Consider the following 19,419-nt stretch of genomic DNA (forward strand, 5'->3'; position numbering starts at 1 on the left):
TCGCACGCAAAAATGATTTTACATGCACATGGAAACTTAAGTCTCTTGCTTAAAGAGATAAATCACCCAAAAATGAAAATTCTGTCATTATATTCTTACTTTCATGTTGTTACAAACCTGTATACATTTCTTTGTTCTGATGAACACAAAGGAAGATATTTTGAGAAATGTTTGTAACCAAACCAGTTATAAGCCGCATTCATTTCCACAGTAGAAAAAATAATACTATGGAAGTGAATGGGGCTTATGAATAGTTTAATTCCCAAGTTTCCTTAAATATCTTCCTTTGTGTCTTTATACAGGTTTATAACAACAGAAATTTCATTTTTGGGTGAACTATCCCTTTAAGCCTCCTTTTTGTGAGAAAATTTCCTTGGTAATCTTTTGTCTCTTTTAAAGTTTCAGAAGATAACTCAACTATGTCACAAACTTAGCTCAGGTTTGGCAGAATACCAAAGTCTACCCGCAAAAGTCCAAGATTTCCAAATGACCTTGAATATTTCCTATCAAAATTTTTTGACACCCACATAATTTCTAGCTCTAAACTTGTACTACACTGTAAAAAGTAAAAGTTGGATTAACTTAAAAATTACTTTTTTTTATATTTCTACTTACATTTTTTTGCTTGAAGTTGAAAAAAGTTGCTTTTTTTATTGTTACGAATTGAAGTATTTTTTTATTTTTTCGCAGTGTATAGATCAGAAAAGTCATTTCTGTTTATCATAAGCAATGAGAGAAAGTTTGTTCTTCAAAAAAATAAATTCGTTCTTAAGATATGAACGAGCAACTTTTGAGCCAAAAATTTTTGTCCATGTAATATCTTTAATATCGCAATTGTTTCTCATAAACAGCAATCATATTAAAAGAATATAGAAACTTAATAAACTTAAAAATACCCACATAATCTCATATTGGTCTCCTCTGTTTTTCAAAAGAAATCCTTAATATCTAAAATTCAAGTCAATTCTTCATGAAGCAAATTATCTAATACTTCTCTATCTACTCAGATTGATAGCTTTAAACTGATTCATTTTTGCCAGTAAATTAGGAAAAAAATCTTTCAATTCAATCTTTTGAACATAAAAAAGTAACTGAGCAATAAAATCTTCATTTTGGTTATAGTTAAAAAACAACTAAAAATAAAAATTGCAATGTTTAAAACATTAATCTGTAGGGTTTCAAAAACAAACTCTGAAGATAACGTACCGCAGTCACTTGCTTTAATAAGATTGACATTCCATTCTTCCAATCAGAATTCAGAAAATGGAAGGAAGAGGCGTAACCATAGGTTGTGGCGCAGCAAGTTCAATCTGAAACACAAAACGAGAAAGATAAAAATGACAAGAGATGGACACGGGTGCATATTAACATCAGCAAAATTACAAACAGGAATTGATACCATTCCGTAAGGTGGGGGAAGTCCCTTAAATTCACTCAACCCACATAAACCTGGATGATGACTCAAAAAAGAAAGAAAAATGCGAAACGTGATGAAATCCGACCACAAATGCTTAATTTGGTGACAAATTAATTCCAGGACTGACCTAAATGCATCTTAACACATTTTAAGATTTTTAAAAGCAAGAGTTTGTGACGCATATGATATTTACACGCAGCGTCTGATAATCTGTTCAAATCTCAAGCACTGTTGTGATGAATGGTAGTGACTTTGCGGACACTCATCTGAGTAACTGCTGCGGCCAAAACTACACTTGACAGATTTCTCTGGAACGCTTTGTCAGATCCCGTAAGTCAGTGACGCGTAGATCTGACCAATCAGCAGAGTCCATCAGTTAAGGTGATCAGCATAGTAAAACGCTTATTGCAGAGGTCAGCATTTCGTCAGGTGATTTCTCATTAAAAGACAACGAGAGAACGAGAGTGACAGATAAAAAGGTGGTTGAATGAGTGAACGAAGGTTGTGAAAAAGAGAGAGAGAACAGAAAGTGACGAACAGATAAGAACGAGAAAGGAGTGTCTGTCGTTTGTTAACACAGTGAGGGTTTGACATCAGTTTGAAAGAAAATCGCAACGTAGTTAAATGCTTCGTCAATTTAACATTTAAATTCTCTTGTATATAGTAAATATATGGTTAATTTATTATATATATATATATATATATATTATATATATTTAAAACATTAGTTTACAACCAATATAAAATAAACCAATGTCATTGAATTTTGCGATGATTCTAAAGCATTTTTAATTTGATTGTTTAGTTAGCTAAAAATTAAAAATAATAAAAAAAAATTAGGGGAAGTATGGGGAAAAATGCCTTTTTTTTACTGTATTTTCTTACAATTTTTGAATCTTCTTTTGAATCTACAACAATGACTATTTCATTAAAATGACGATTGCTCTGATTTATAAAAAAAAACGTACGTTAAAAACTCTCAACCACAAACTGTTGCTCGACCTCTACAGACCAAATATTCACAATCTGTCCATATCATGCCAAAAAACCCAACCCTTGCAGTTCATTGTAATTCATCTGTGTGGAATTTAGTCAGTGCTAACCCCTTTAGCTGGTTGCATTCCTCCGGTCCACGCCGGGCGCTCAGCAGCTTCTGATAAGAGCCGCTCTGATTAGCCGGCCGCGTTCCTGTCATTTCTGTACAAAATATATCAGTCCCAAAAGAGCCCTCAGCCCCAGCGCTGCTATTTATGACTCACACATTACTCAGTTTAAAAGGGGCAATCGGAAATGACTACATGTAAGAGATATCATGGTTTAAAGTAGGGATGCTAAGATCGACTAGTTAACCTGTTTTTGAAGCCTTTTAAAATTAGGCAGTTTCAACACAAATTACGGGAGTTAATAACTATTTTACTTTTTAGTAAATTGGTGGCCAATTCGATCTCATTTGTAAGTTTTGATATGATCTGCCTTTATCCCAGTGATGATTGTGTTGAGGGGTGCAGCTTTTTTGAAAAATCAAATATTTTATATGTTTCATATTGTTTGAATTTACAAAAAATGCCATGATGAACAATAGTTATGTTTTGGCGCCAGATTGGGTTTCAGGTGACCTCAATAAAACCTGCTTTTTTAAGCTGCCAGCCAGTGACACAATTTTTTATGATTTTCACAAAAGTGTAATGCCTTCCAGAAAATGTTAAACATACATCTCAAATATGGGTAGGTTTCTTTTTTCTTCTTTATTTATTCTTTACATCATTCCAGCACCTATGGCTATATTCATGGTAAGAACTGGTTAATTCATACACAAGTTAATTTAGACAAGTTTATCCAGACAGGTTGGGGGAGGGTCAATTTGGCATCTGGGTAGGTTTCTTCAAAATACTAAATTTTGAGCAGAAAGCTGAGATGATTGCATTTTTGTGAAGGACTTTTGATAGAGATCAGATCCAGAGCGATCCTCAAAACATACACTGAGTTTTTACTGTTTGCCCTAAGGGGATGCTTTTGGGTTTTATACGGGTTTTAAGAGCGCCACCTGGTGGATAATAGCAGAAATATGGATTGCCATAAAAACTCGTCATTTGCAGGGAAGTGTTTTCTCTTAATTGACGAGTTAACTCGTCGTCAATGGCGGAGAAAGAGTTAAGCTGCATTTTTTGCATTCAAAAGCAGCTGTACATAACAGACTGCAACCGAATGCAGGGGGTTTAAAAAATATTTTTTATAATTCAAAATTTAAACACTATGGTGAACAGTGCAGCGCTATGGCTGGACAGCGGTTTTAAAGAGACATTCCACTTTTTTTGAAAATATGTTCATTTTCCAGCTCCCCTAGGGTTAAACATTTGATTCTTACCATTTTGGAATCCATTTAACCAATCTCCGGGTCTGGCGCTAACACTTTTAGCATAGCTTAGCACAATCCATTGAATCTGATTAGACCATTAGCATCGCGAAAAAAAGGAGTTTTAATATTTTTTTCTATTTAAAACTTGACTCTTCTGTAGTTACATGTGTACTAAGACCGACAGAAAATTAAAAGTTGCAATTTTCTAGGCAAATATTGCTAGGAACTATACTCTGGCGTAATAATCAAAGACTTTGCTGATGTAAAATGGCGGCAGCAGGCGTAGTGATATTACGCAGTGCCCGAAAATAGACCCCTGAAAATGAAAGATACTACAGGGACTATTTTCGGCTGCCGCCTAATATCATTGCGGCTCCTGCTGCCATGTTACAACAGCAAAGTAAAAATATCGAAAGTCTTTGGTTATTTTTTAGCGTGATGCTACTGGTCTAATCAGATTCAATGGATTGTGCTAAGCTATGCTAAAAGTGCTAGCGCCAGACCCGAAGATCAGCTGAATGGATTCAAAAACGGTAAGAATCAAATGTTTAACTCTAGGGGAGCTGGAAAATCAGCATATTTAAAAAAAAAAGTGGAGTGTCCCTTTAAAGAAGATAATTTTGAATTTCAGAAAGTGTCTAAGGATAAACACAGCTACTGTTAAGCACGCTAAAGCACAAATGCTGAAAAAAATCAAAAGTAAAAACAAAAGATATTTCATCAATAAAGGTGGGGAAAAATCCAAAATCAAAGCAGTAAAGGATTATATCACAGTTTTAAATAAGCTGAAGAATTGCAATATCACCGGATTGTGACCCAGATATTAATATATTATCCCTTTCCACAATATCACACATTGTACTCAGATTTGCCAAAATACCAAAGTGTAAATTAAATGTAAACTTTCTTTTAAAACCAAATTATGACTCTACTGAGATAAAGTTGACACTTAAAATATCTCCTGAGCGTTAAGTAATAAAATCTACCTGTGGACGAAAGCTACTTCATTTTGGTGGCGTTGTACACAGCAGCTGTTCAATGCAACACCCCTCTGCATTCACAACATGTGGTTTTAATCCAAGCATTTCACACAAATTGCAATCCCTGTCAGTCTCAGAGAAAAGCCAGTTACCAGCCACTTTAGAGTAGTTTGATAATTGCCACTTATTTGTGCGTCAAGTTTCCCACAACTGCAAACAGACTGGCAAAAATCACACCGTGTGTTGTTTGGTCTTTGTGGTGTACACATCCATCACAATAAGACACACTATCAAGAACAGTGATCAAACATCCAAGCATCTAAAGCCATCTATGATATGTTAAGTTATTTTATATATATATATATATATATATATATATATATATATATATATATGTTATGTTGTTTTATTTTAGCATGTTGCAATTCGGTCCTACAAATGGCACCCACCCCACTGTGTGACATCACATCAAAAGGCTATTTTCATTGCAAATTCAAAACATTATACCAAAATATCTAAAAAACCTGACAATCAAAAACCATTCATATTTATAACAGATAACTGTGGACACTTGGTGGACAATAAAATGCAGAAAATATCTAATGTAAATCGAAGTTTGGACCTAAGCCATATCCAAGTGGGTGATTCTCACGAAAACTTGGTTTTAAAAATGTCAAGCATGAAAATGTAAAAATTGCTTAAATTTACTTTTTGTCCCACCAGACATTGAAAAACAAAGTCTGGAGTAAATGGGAACATTAATTTAAAAACTTTTACTTATCATTAAACACTTTTTGTAACATAATTTAAAAAATTTGTCCTAAAAAATCTCATTACCGCAACAGTCAGAAAACATCAACACTGACATATTTTCAAAATGACATGACAAACCTGAAAGAACATAATTTGGAGATTCTGCACATGCATTTAAAATCAAAGTATTATGCTTCTATTAATTAAATTAACATTTAATAAGCATCTGTTGCGGTAATGATAATCAAAATGTCGTGTAAGCATTCTGACAAGACAATATTTCAAATTAACTGTAAAAAATGATCTTACCTGGTAGCCATCTTGAAGTAACTGGTCCATGTGCTTGGTTACTCAAAATCAAACTTTATTAAAATTCTGTATGTGTGCTTAAACTGTTCTCAAAAAGTGTTGCGGAGGATGAGAACATCAGGCATGGACACATCATTTTCCTAATTTTTCTTCATTATTATTATTATACATGAATATTCAGTAAATATTTTTTCTGTCATCTAAAGTAGTCTAGCAAAACATCCATTTATCTTTTTCTTAATATTTTTGTGTTAATTTGATTAAATTACAACATAACGCATGTTCAAACACAGCCGGACACATTGTGGTAATGAGAATTTCAGCAGAAAATGAGATAAAATTTACAATTATAAATTCTTATGTTGAAATCACACATTGTGCAAGGTAGAACACAGTTTTGTGTTAATTCTGATGCTTTTTAATGTTACTATATTACACATTTTAAAGCTAAAATCATTAGTGCCGTGGTGTTTCAATGGTTTCGTGAGAATCACCCAAGTACACCAAACTTTTAAAGACTTTTAAGTGTTTGAAAGTTCTTTGGATTCGGGTCAACCATCTATCAACCACACAATGCTCAAACAATCACTCTGAACACCTTAACATCTGCGTAGCAACTTCCCAACATGTATCACAGCAGCGAGTTTTACGCAAACAAGCACAACTTTAAAAACCTGTAAAAAATGTAGTTGTTCTGCTTACAAAACATACCAATACCTAATCTGCCACTGCAAATACAAGTGCACCAATAAAGTGTAAATGTTGAATCTTCTTGCAATTTGAACCTCATCTTCAGGACTCCTCTCAATGACCTATCCAAGACGGGACAATTTAAGGGAGTGGTCCGCCCGCGGCGTTCTCCCTTTTGACCCTACAGCGCAGAAAGAGCCGGAGGAGATCGAAATGATTTAGAGCCGTTCTCTTATACGTTCTGACAAGGTTAGTGGGTCAACGCAGACATTAACAGGTCAGTGTGTGGCCCACTTGGGGACAATTACTCCTTGCCGCGGCTAAGTGGACACTTGATTGAACATGACAGTGCTGGGAATGCGCCATCCCTATAGATAACAATTCTAAGGACCATTTAGGATAAAAAGCCCTTGTGATACGGGCCTTTATGGCCCGAATTCATCTTTCTTTGCGCTTTTAAACAGAATGCTGGCAGTGTGATGGAGAGGTTATTCTCTGGGCAGTTGGAAGAGAAACATTAGAGAGATCTCAAAGAGATCGCACAAGAGCAAATACAAGGTGATGGGGGATGCATATGGAGATTGCTGTGAGATGGTTTATCTCAGTTTAGAAGATTGTTTCCTTATCATGCTGAGCTTGTTAATAGGTGTTGCGATTGTTTTGTTTGGGTTTATAGTCGAATACAAGCTGCGATATAATTAAATTAATAAGGGGAAAATGCGGCATTTACATTTTGATGATTGAGGTTATATGCACATCCAATTATTGCTGCTTTTTTAATGTAAAAACGGTCATTTTTACTGCCAGTAAAAAGCTTCGCCATGGCTCATGGGTGAAGAAATATTTAGCTTGATCTTATATGATAAAATGGTCCAAAATTGGTCCCTAGCTGTCACTGGGACAGTACCCTTTCAAAAAGTACAGTTTTGTATCTAAAGTGTCCATATTCAGTGTTTTCCACAGGATTTTGAGAAAGTTGTGGCGGTGATGACCAGCATATATGTGACATCATCACGCATTTGTTTGATCGAGTGTTGGCACCTGAAATATGTTTCACTTCTACTCTTTGATTTGTCACATTATATTGCATTTTAACTGAATGCTATTTTTACATATCAGTTCTGTTGTCAGACATAAAATTAGTAGACTATAAAATAGTGACCCAGTAACACCTCATGTTTAATCCAACTGCTGCAAAAATCCTGATTTATAAACGCTACATCGTCTGACAAAATCACCATACATTTACATTGAAGCCTTACTGCTGTTGCTCTTCTCATCAATGTCTTGTTATGAGCCCTTTTTTATTTTAAATGCGAGTTTTATTTGCGCAGACAATTCGGTGCAAATTCCAAACTATGAGAGAATACACAGTAAGTTAACTGTTACACAAAGTAACTACGTGCGCAGGCAATACCGCATTATAGAGAAAGAGAGAACAGGTGGTTAGGAAAAACTAATGCTAACCTTTCCTCAAGAGATGATAAACTCGATCAGCCATCTTCTTTGTCAGTAAAATCTGTGACTGTTGACGTTTACGCGAAAAAGAAAGTATACGGAGGAACGGACATTGAAAACACCGCCACCTTTTCACTGTTATGTGAGAGAGAGGCGCGCTGCACGCAACATTAGAGAAAGGGAGGCGGCGAGCTGGGCGCTTGCAACAATGAATTAAGACGTTTTTAAAATATAAATGTAAATGGGAATCATGAAAAATCTATTTGTGGTGGCGCGCCACAAGTAAATCAATGTATGGGAAACACTGATATTAGTACTTTAGAGGTATATATTGGTACCAAAGAGTGCACGTTACTACCAAAAAGGTACATATTGGTACCAAATGTATAAATGGTACACATTAGGACCTTTCTAATACTGCCCCAGTGACCGCTTGGGACAATTTTTTGACAATTTTTTCTGAGAGTGTATAGAAACAATTAAAAAAATAACTTTTTCTGGACATACAGAGCTAACGCTTTATCTAACTATCAATTTGATCAATTAACTACATTATCATTACTTGAAGGGTGTCTCAACCAAAACATAATATTTCCAACTATATACTCTAAATTTAGTGTTTTTGAAGAAACCTAACCATATTTGAGAAGTGATACAAAGAGAACTCATGAAGGTAGAATGAAACTTTGTTTTTAAGGAAATGGTCTGTTCTTCCATTTGATATATTGTATTTTTATATATTTAAAGAAGGCGGCATTAAACTTTTGTAAATATCATAAAAAAACGCTGACGCTGTCTGGCAACTTTTTTTAAAACACTGGCAAGGAAAGAGTTAAGTAGACTTGGATGTAGTTAGTAAACTGTATTTTTACATTATCTGAAGAAAATGTTTAAAGGTGCCTAGCCTTGAAAACTCCACCACACAGCCAGATAGTTGCCAGAGTGTTGCTATGTGGTTGATAAGGACAGTACTATGGAGTTGCCAGGGCTCTCAGAATGGTTGCAAGGTAGTTATCCACAGGGTGCGATTTGTGAAAAAAACAGAGGGGGGGATGTTTTCATAGGCGTCGATTTCGGCGACGGTGGGTACCCACATTTCGTCATGAGTCATTTTGTACCCACCACTAGTTTTAACTTTTTTGACTGTTTTCAGTGGTTATGAAGAGCAATATGAGAAATTTGGTAATCATTGGCCGACCTAACAAAATTCCATTTTAATATTATTATTTTTAATATATATTTCTAATTACAATATTTCTAATATTCAGAAATGCGCCCTCCGCTCACGAGCTCTGATCGGAACAAACCCGAACCTCACTGTCTGCTGAACTTGCGCAGAAACATAAAATAACCAGCTTTTCAAACTAAACATTTATACTATTTTAGCACAAATTATGAGCTTATTGAAGATTTTTTATAATTCTTGACATAATGCGTCTCTGTCCACAACACATTTCAAAACATTTTAATTCATAAAAATAAATCATGAGAACATGAACTCAGTCCTGCATTTGCAGGAATTGTAAAATCTTTTTTCTTATTAACTCATGAAGCAGCCTAACGCAATATTTTTACTCTAATAGCTTATATTTCCCCACACATATGAACTGTGATCATGCACAACGAAAAAACACGCAAGAATTAAATCTTGAATGGCAAAACTATATGGCACAACACGTAGTGTCAACTTAAACATAAATATGAACAATGTATTGATTGCAAAGTTAAACCATTACAGTAGAAACAGTTTTAATGCTGCTTTTAAAGTAATAACATTAACTTTACACCGCGATGCTGAGCTACAGTGAAATGATAGAAAAGTCAGATATGTGTTATTCACTTAGCCTCATTTGCAAACTGGACGCGCCCGCGCCTCGCTAAACGCCTCATCGGATTTATCATGTGTGTAACTTCAGCCATTCTCAGTGGTGTGACTGGGACACTAACTCTGCTTGTCATCATAAACAGATATCAGATGTTTATTCCCGCTTTATTAATATGCGGCTGAATATGCTGCATTTCATCGTTTCGACACACAGCTCCATAACCATCTCGCAAGTGTTGATAGGCTACTACTCGTGAGGTGTAACCGGGTCTGTAACCAATCAGATAGCGCCGCGGGCGGGACCTTGAGCAAGTCTGCAGAGTAGTGAATACAGAGAGGCTGCGCGGCAGCTATATCAGAGCCAGCCAAAGTAGTGCATTTTAAAACAAAATTGACTTTAATCAAACGATCCGTGATAAGTTTTGTGATCCGTCTCGCCACTAGTGTAGTAGCATTGATCACTTTGAGGGGGGGATAAATTTATCCCCACCGGGGATAAAAATAATTAAGCAGAGGCAGGGATACATTGACCAGAAAGGGGGAAATCCCACGCATCCCCCCCGGCAAATCGCACCCTGGTTATCCACCCCGAAATGTTTAAAGGGGACATTTCCATGTTTAAAAGGACACTTCACCCATTTGCATTAAGCTTTGTATAGTTAGAACCCCAGTCATGTTTTTGAATGGTCATGCATAATTTCCTCAGTTTCCGCTGAGACGGGAGAAATACAGATATCAGTGTTGCACTTCCTTCTTTCAATGATGTAAAAATCATCATATTGCATCATTGAAAGAAGGAAGTCCAATATCTTTGTTGAGGGGGTAAGACTACAAACACCCCTTTTCTCGGTCAAATAGGCACCAAATTCGAAATGCATGTTACAAATATTTTACAAATATGACACACTTTCAATAAAGATTAATGTTTCTACGGGTGAAATGCTCCTTTAAGTGCTGTAATTGGGTCCCCAGTGCTTCTATCAACCTAGAAAATGTGAATAAGATCAACCCAGTAACTTAGTTTTGGTAAACCATTCTCAGCAAGCATGTGAAAAAATAGTTAATTGAAATTTGGCTCCCCTTGTTATGTCAGAAGGGGATAATACCGCCCCTTAATCTGCACTATCCAACCATGGCACTGCCATTTAGTGCAAAGATCAGCTCTTTGCATTTTAAAAGACTCACCAAAAAAACCTACAAAGTGGCAATTTAAACATGTTATAATAAATTAACTGTGGGGTATTTTGAGCTAAAACTTCACATACGCACTCTGGGACACCAAAGATGTATTTGACATCTTAAAAAAGTCTTGTGAAATGTCCGCTTTAAATGATAATCCTAGATATGATCACTCCTTTAACACATGCAAAGGGTTTTAATAGTGCAGTCACTTAAATATTTGCATGCAACTATAAAACAAGCTGCTTGTGGGACAAGTTAAACACTGAAGTCCGAAGTATACTTAAGTATAGTATATATATTACGTGTATGCGGCGGTTCGCATACAGTGCATCAGAAGAGTGTGCATACTGTACATTTTATGTGTAGGTCACGTATGCGCCTACAAGAGAATGTAGTATGTAGCCCAGAAAACTTTGTCACAATGCACATGCGTCAAACATCTGTGTTCACGTAGGAGTAAAAAAAAACTATATTTTGCAAAGGTGTGTGTTCGCGCGTATGTTAGCATACATGTAAAAAAAAGACTACTCTGGGCTTTAGGGTTTCAATATGTGACCAAGTCTGTGAAAACCAAGCTTATGTCATTTTTGTAATATCTTTAACATTAAGTAAGGTCACGTCAAATATTGAAATCAACGAATGCAATCAAACTTTGAGACTCTAAATCTTCTGATTAGATTACGAAACTTTAGCCTGGATTTTACACTAATAATCAGATAAATTTGGCTCCGGAAAACATATGATAAAGAGGTGCACTTCATACTGAACACACATTATCTTCAATCCAGATGATCGTTTACAGCTCTGTCTACTTTATCTCTTTCCCATTTGGTCATGGTTAGCAGTCTATCCAAATGAAATCAAAATGGATGGCAATCACAATCGTTCAGCTTGTACTACAACAACGTAACAAGTTGCCTGTGGGCAAATGACATACAGCTTTTTATTGGGCGATCCTACGTTATATTATGTAAAACATGCAAAAGGCTAAACCTGATTCATTTCATTGTTGTAAGCTGAGCTCATATTGCGAAGATTTCAGGGCAATGGATTGTCGGATTGTTTACTTAACTCCTGGCAGCAGAAAATTATCTCCACATTGTCCTGCCTCTGCTGTCAGCAGCATCGACTGCAGCTGTAGTGCGTTTGTTAATTCAGAAGACACAGTTCATTTAAATCGGGTGCATTCGATGTCTGTGAATCATAAAGAAATCTGCATAGCGATATTTTTGTTCGCTTTAGTGTAGAGCATGCCGATTGCAGCGCAAAAGTTCTGATAAAGAAACAATGTATGAATTGAATGCACAAAAAATTCACTTAAAAGTTGCATAAACGTGAATACGCAGAACATGCACACCTGCCTCCTATGCTCCTACAAAAGCAGTCTTATGTTGTAAAGCCAATAAGAGCACAGCAACTGATGATGTGATTGACATCACTTACAACCAATGACGTATGGAGTAAAAGCGTGGCAGGAAGGAAAAAGGATGGGGGTATTAGGAGGTGAAAGTGAGAAAACGGCAGACGCTCAGAGCAGAAGAAAGCAGAAACAGAGGAAATGAAAAACAGATAGAGAAGAATAAATAGATGTTGAAAGGGGATGCAGAGAGCTTGAGGGAGATAAAACGGCAGGGCATTGTCTTCCACACCTCCTAAAAATAAAATCTTGTTCAAAAGGCGATAAAGGGAGTGAGAGAGGGAAAAATCACTTATCCTAGTGCCCACTGGACTATCCCATTACCACCACAGCCCCACTACAGGCATTTCACTTTACCACACGGTGCACTATGGCCCATATTCAAAAGTATGAGCCGAGGAAGTGAACGTCTCCTTTTTTTACCTCTCTCCCTTCCGCCCTCATTAACTGGGCTCCTTTCCAATTCATTTAGGAACCCCTGAGAGCTCGCCTTCCCCTGAAATTTACCGAAATGACACAACATTAGCAGATTTGCATATGCAAAACGGGCCAGCAACAGGCGCTCGCTGCTCAATTGACCTATTGCTTGTTGTGGCAAGCCGAGTTATTCCCGCGGAACAACCAAGTGGGTGTCGTGCGAGTGCCATCTGGGTAACACTTATTTAAGGCTGGCAGAAGTCCCGTGGCAGCTCGCCTGGCGAGGAGGAGAAAGGGGGAATAAATTGCATCATTTATTTGACATCCATTTGCCGTCGTGCCCGTTTAAAACCCATGACTAAATAATTTGGTTATCCGACTGCCAGTTACTACTGTCATCCAAATTGTGCGGTGCACACGGCAAGCAGGGGGACTGTCAAATTCTCTTACAAAGGGGGGGCTTGTGATGTTAAACCATGCGAAAATGAACCTCGGTGAGCGTATTTACAACCGGCAATCTATTTTTACTTTTTGAAAGGACATTATGACTTTGATAGTCACAAGCAGGTGATGAATGCAGCAATTGGGACAACAAGCACATTTTACTCGAGCAAGTGGTGTGGAAATTGTGCGGTAAACCAGTTGTTAATAATGTTATGGGTTTGGAGGACCATCTAAAGTTTAGGATACAGTAAATGATACGAGGGCCAGGATGCTGAACGGAGGGTAAGAAAAAGTAATTTACGAGAGCAATAACTTTAACTTGAAACAAGGCTTGTACTTTAATTGCTTTGGAACACAACTGGTTCTGTGTAAACATTTATTAGGCCACCGTTATACATTTAATTAAAGCAATTAAGATGTAACTCAATGGGGTGGGTTTCCCAGACAGGTTTTAGATTAATCCCAGACTAAGCCTTTATTTTTTTTCCAAACATGTCTTACATTACTGGTGTGAATCTTGAGACTAAACAATGGCACTGATAAATGCTAAAGGGGACATATCATGAAAATCTGACTTTTTCCATGTTCATCAACCTAGAAAATGTAAAAAAAAAACACCCAGTAACTTAGTTTTGGTAAACCATTCTCTGCAAGCATGTGAAAAAAATAGTTCATAGAAATTAGGCTCCCTTTGTGATGTCAGAAGGGGAAATACAGCCCCCTTAATCTGCACTATCCAATCAAGGCACTGCCATTTAGTGCAGAGATCAGCTCATTTGCATGTTATAGGACACACCCAAAATGGCACATTTTTGCTCACACCTACAAAGTGGCAATTTTAACATGTTATAATAAATTATCTATATAATATTTTGAGTTAGAACTTCACATACGTACTCTGGGGACAGCAAGGATTTATTTCACATCTTAAAAAAGTCTTGTGAAATGTCCCCTTTAAAAAATTATATTAAACCCATGATTTACACACCCTTAAGCCGTCCGAGATCATTTTTCAGATGAACACATTTTCATTTTTTTTTTAGAAAATGTCTTATATCTTTTAGTTGTTCAAATGTAAAGTTACAGGGTTCACTCCTTCAAGTCCAAAAAATTTGCATTTATCCTTCCCCAAAAAATCCCAACCGCTCCAGGATTATAAACACAGGCCTTCTGAGGGTAATCCGCACGGTGTTGTTGTAGATATATCTATATTTAAAACTTTATAAACCAAAATAACTAGCTTCCGGTAGCGCTGCCATATTAAACTCCTCTGTATTCAGCATAGATATATACACTAGATGTCACCTTGGGGTTCTAAGCATGCGTCAGAACCGCCGCCATCTTGGAACAGGGGTCTTGTCATTGGAAGTAGCTAGGTAACGCTGCTATCTCTATACTACGAATTCATGGACGATGACGGACTTTTGTGCTGCGTATGGCTGTAAGGGCTACTAGCACTATACATTATAGTTAGAAAAAGTAGATTTTCAAAATGTCGAAACTTACATTTTTCTGGACTCAATGCTTAATACATGCCTGACTGTTGAAACGAACCAAAAGAAAACCAAGAAAATCGCATTCCAGTGTTTCCCACAGGATTTTGAGGAAACTGTGGAGGTGATGACGTCACCCGCTAATTAGCATATATGTGACGTCATCATGTCGTGTTTGCGTTTGATCTAGTGTTGGTACCTGAAATATGTTTCACTTCTACTCTGTGATCTGTATCTGTATTTGATCTGTATTAAATATCAATTTATATTTTAAGCCGAATTAAGCTGTTTTAAATAGTGAAATAAAAATGTAAATGGGAATCATGAAAATTCTATTTGTGGGGGCCAGTGTTGATTCTGTGGTGGGCCACCACAAATAAATCAATGTATGGGAAACACTGCATTCATGACGATTTATGGTGATTTTATTTCTGTTACACCATTGCCTACAATGACGCTGATGCGGGATTCCCCTGTTTCAAGATGGCGGCTCTATTTGACGCATTTGATCCAATGAACTGCTGTATCCAAGGTGATATCTAGTGTATATATCTATGTGTATTCAGGAGAGAGTATCAGCGTAGTGTACGCACCTTTCTTAATTCAATTCAATTCAATTTTATTTATATAGCGCTTTTCACAATTTGGTAATTGTATCAAAGCAGCTTTACATAATAGTGACGTATGACAAATGCGGAGGGTGGAGGCACAAAGTAGCAGCACAGAACCCTCCATAAACTGTGTACGTGCTTATCTTGAATCCGAACGCGACTAAGATGGTGGCGTTATCGGAAGCTAGTTATTTTCGTTTATAAAGTTTTAAATATGGATATGTCTACAACAACACCGCGTGGACTACCCTCACATTTTTTTAACTTAAAGTAGTGGACCCGTAACTTTACATTTCAACAACTAAAAGATCTAAGACATTTTCAAAAAATTTTTTAAATGCATATGCATGTCGAACAGCTTAAGGTGGTTTAATCGTGGTTTTAATATAATTTTTGCCCGAACTATCCCTTTAATATACGTCAGGGCAAGATGTTTTTAAATTAAGGCAGCTCAAACATGCATTTTAGTCTGGGACTAAAATAAACCCTGTCCAGGAAACTGCTTCTTAATGTTGAAATCAGGGCTCCAGACTAACTTTTTTCACTAGGAGCACAGTGGCCCCCAACTGAAAATGTTAGGGGCGCAACCAGAAAATGTAGGGGCACACACTGTAAATCAACATGCTAACCAAATATTTACATTTCTACTAATTTCCACTGTATTACTAATACATAATTTAATGATAGATGCAGAAAGTTCAATTTGCTGTTTCAAATTCATTGTCACATCGCAAAAAAAGGTCAAATTTACTGGTTGCACATGTGCGACTGGATGTAAAATTCAGTGGCACACTCTCAAATTTTGGTGGCAGTCTGGAGCCCTGGAAATAAAAGTACATTTTACACAAATGTTTAAAAACATTATTTACTGACAAGGCTGTTTTGGAATTGACTCTGGGAATTGAGAAAATTAATAGGGGTGGGGGATAAACTGGTAAAATGTGTCAACAGGTAGAGATTTTGGGCTAGTGTCTCTATCAAGCTTGTATGCTCATGTCATGAGCGAAAACTAGGGATGCATATCAATTAATCGCGATTAATCTATAGCAGAATAAAAGTTTTTGTTTACATCATATATGTGTGTGTACTGTGTATAATAACTTTGTATAGTCAAATGCACACACATGCATGTATATATTTAAGCAATGTTTACATGTGTATATACATTTGTATATTTATGTATAATTTATATTATATATAAATACTTAATATATAAATACATTTTTTTCTTAAAATTATACATGCATGTGTGCATATTTATATATACATAATTATTATACACAGTTCACACACATATATGATGTAAACAAAAACTTTTATTCTGCTATAGATTAATCGCGATTAATTGATATGCATCCCTAGCGAAAACGTAACATTTGTACAAGTATTTAAGCACTGCAGTTTTAAATCAAGTGACATCCTAATCATTGAAACTTTATTGGCCTTAAAAACACATTTTCGACTTTGCAAGTATCCTCATAAACACGACTATTTGGGTCTTAAGAGAAAATAAACAGCTGAGAAAGAAAACCCATGTGTAAAAGTATATTGGATCCAGACTTTGGTCCTAAAGGGGAAGTTATCTAATTTTGCTCCTATCTGTCAGTCATGTTAATCAGAAAACCTCTCACTGCTCTTGACTAAATCACTTTTCTACCTTTCATAAGATATATAAATATATACATTTTATCCTTATTTCATCACTGACTGTTTATCTTCAGTGAGCTTGAGTTTTATTTATTTTTTTATGTATCTTTTACTTTTTTATGCTTGTATAAGTTTTTTGTGATTTTGATATTGTTAATAAGATTATAGATTTTAATAAAATAAAAACCTCATTAAAAGAAAAAGAAAATCATGATACATATTGTTATTATGATATAAAATGAATCCTGTTGTTCTATAAGATTTATGTTATAGTAATCTTCATGCAAATTAGCATGTTAAACAAAACAATGATATACCAACCTGTCCAAAAATATCTATCACTAGTTAGGGTGACCAGAAAATAACAGAGTGGAAAAAACATTACAAAACTGAGTTAGTGTAACAATAACATAAAAGTTGTTTCTTACCGTCTCAGGTTGAGGTTCAGCTGCTGTGACGATCGCAGTCTGTCTGCTTAAATCCCCTTAACTTCTCTGAGAAGTCTGAAACCACAAATAAACAACCATCAACAATGTAACTAGTCAAAACTAAAAGTCTTTAAAAAGTATGTTTATGACTATCAATCAAGTAAAGGCTTTTATTTTTTAACAGGCAGTCATTTTTTATTAACCATGAGATTTGCTCTATACTACATCAGAGAAATCAAATTCAGTGTATGAATACCAGCAAAATTGTAAGCAAAAAGTGCTGGAAACGATCCTTTCAATCACTGTAAACAGTTGTATATCAGGTACACAGAAATGCACTCAAAATTCCCATTTCGCAGCTCTATAAAATTAAATCATAAGATTGATTCTCTCATTTTCAAGCTATGAAGTTTAATCTGTTTTGGACAATTGATCAGTCAACGCTTTTGAAGATCGTACATTATGTTCATTCCTAACATCAAAATGCTTTTAGAGAATTATCTAGTAATCCCCAAGTACATTTCTCAGATGCATTTTCGACACTATAGCAGAAGTTTTGCACAGGAAAGCCGTAGTTTACTGAAAACCAACAACAAAAGTGAAACCCGTTTTTTTTACACGACCAAAAATAAAGGGTTCAAATTAAAAGATTATCAAGTAGAAACAAAGTCTAAGTCTATTCGAAATTCCACTTTATTTTAAAAGCCTTCAATATTTTATCAAACATCACTCCTAGTTTGAATAATCGTATGCAAAGTGTGCTAAAACTTTCTGGACTTGAAATAATGCTGTCAAGGCATTCGAATAAACATTTATCGCTTGGCTAAACTAAAGCACCAAGAAAGAAGCCACCTGGATGGCAACCCCTACATATAGCGTCAAGCTCAGATACAAAACATAAAAACACTGTAGTTCACAGCCTTGAGAGCATGCTGAAAGAACTGGGTCGCATCCAATAGCGTCTTTCAGACAATGACTCAGATCAATTCACTTTCAGTCGATTTCTAAAAGCAGCAAGGAAATAAGACAGCCCGCGTACGCTTTCATGTGAACGAGACTGCTTTGCCACCGGGCCGAGAGCTTTGGGTAATTACCGTGCCTTCATAATGATCCGTCTGATACAGCTTTACGTATATCAAATAAACAAGCAACAACACGTCAATTAAGATCACCTTAATTCTTAAGTTCAGACCGGCAAACGGAAGTTTAAAGCATCAGGTTTAAGAATAAACACTCGCAGGTGTAAACAGAAGATAAAAGGAAAGCGCTATCAGTTTTTTCACTATTCAATACAAAAAAAAAGGGAAACCTACGTGCAGAACTAATTAACATACACGCTATGATAAGGTAATTAGTACTCGAGCTGGTTTCCTTATTAAACATCCTCTAATTGAGAGCGGGCTGCTATTGAGAGAATGGAAAAATTCGATTCCCTTGGAGGGTACTTAAAGCGATGTCCCTTTCACAAACACATAAGCAGAGACAAAACAACTCGCAGACGGGGACAAAACACACTTTTATGACAAGGCAACAACATTAGAATCTACTCTAGCATTTTGCAAGTTTTCACATAATTCCCAGTGCTTTATAAAGATTTCATTTGACAAAACATGCTATTCCGAACGCTGAGCTTCGCCAGGCTTAGTCAAGCAGTCTTTATTTGTAGAGCGCTTCTTACAAGCCACATTGTTTTAAAGAAGCTTCACAGAAAATCATATCTTTAATACCCTAATTGCTTATCAACCAAGCCAAAAACAACTATGGAAAAGTAAAAACGACATTAGAAATTGTAAACTGACTGAATCAGATGTTAAGGTCAACAAAACAAAATTGACCCCATTTACTTTCTTAATACGCATTCTTGATTTTATTCTGCATGATTCATCCAATAGTTTCGCTATTAGCGCTTTTTAAAATCTTTTATTAAAGCCACAATGAAATTGAAATTAAAAACTTGTTTTTTTAACACTGTGGTATAAATTATTTATCTGT

General features: G+C 36.0%; 1 protein-coding gene across 9 annotated transcripts in view; it reads right to left on the reverse strand.

The window, feature by feature from the left end:
* The window catches only part of foxp1b (forkhead box P1b), a 246,457-nt gene that overhangs the window by 219,156 nt on the left and 7,882 nt on the right, over nucleotides 1-19,419 (reverse strand). For all 9 annotated transcript variants that reach the window (XR_008646236.2, XM_055212476.2, XM_055212472.2 and 6 more), the window contains exons 2-3: nucleotides 17,428-17,502; nucleotides 1,207-1,310 (exon numbers count right to left, since the gene is read on the reverse strand). The gene's annotated coding sequence lies outside the window, so the exon portion shown is untranslated. The remainder of the gene's footprint in view (nucleotides 1-1,206; nucleotides 1,311-17,427; nucleotides 17,503-19,419) is intronic.

This window comes from Misgurnus anguillicaudatus, chromosome 8 (assembly GCF_027580225.2).
Source record: "Misgurnus anguillicaudatus chromosome 8, ASM2758022v2, whole genome shotgun sequence".
NCBI lineage: Eukaryota > Metazoa > Chordata > Actinopteri > Cypriniformes > Cobitidae > Misgurnus > Misgurnus anguillicaudatus.